Source organism: Morone saxatilis, unplaced genomic scaffold (assembly GCF_004916995.1).
Source record: "Morone saxatilis isolate NCDOM2014 unplaced genomic scaffold, NCSU_SB_2.0 Contig6, whole genome shotgun sequence".
NCBI lineage: Eukaryota > Metazoa > Chordata > Actinopteri > Moronidae > Morone > Morone saxatilis.
In genome coordinates this window covers 12,866,735-12,867,199 of record NW_023340206.1, presented here as the reverse complement: position 1 = coordinate 12,867,199, position 465 = coordinate 12,866,735, and positions in this window count along the sequence as shown.

Sequence of the window (465 nt, the reverse complement as noted above, 5' to 3'; positions counted from 1 at the left end):
CTGCAGCTCTGTCGTCGCTGCAGCTTTAAAATATTAAAGGCGGTAGTGAAACCTGACTGAAGTCGTCTCTTTGATCGTTCACTAAATTAAAATCTATCTTTAAAGTCGAGTCCTGAGTGGAAACTCAGCGCTTTCTTTCATCCTCCATCTCCTCCCGTCCTCTGAAGTGTCTCCCTCCATCTCAGAGGAGGAGGAGGCGGGTGCAAGCGAGGGGGAGATTAACTCCTCCTCACCCAAAACCCGCCTCCTGACGCCGTCTGGATTATCACTGGGATTAATGGAGATTAGAGCTGCAGCCGGCAGCAACTTTCTCCCTTCACCTCGCCACTTTTTGGGTGTAACACACACACACACCTCGTCTCCTCTGTTCATTTACTCCCACTCTTCCCTCCCTCCATCTTTCTGTGTACTCCCAGGTGTGTCGCCTCTGAACGCACCACGCCAAACATCAAACGCACCTTCAAA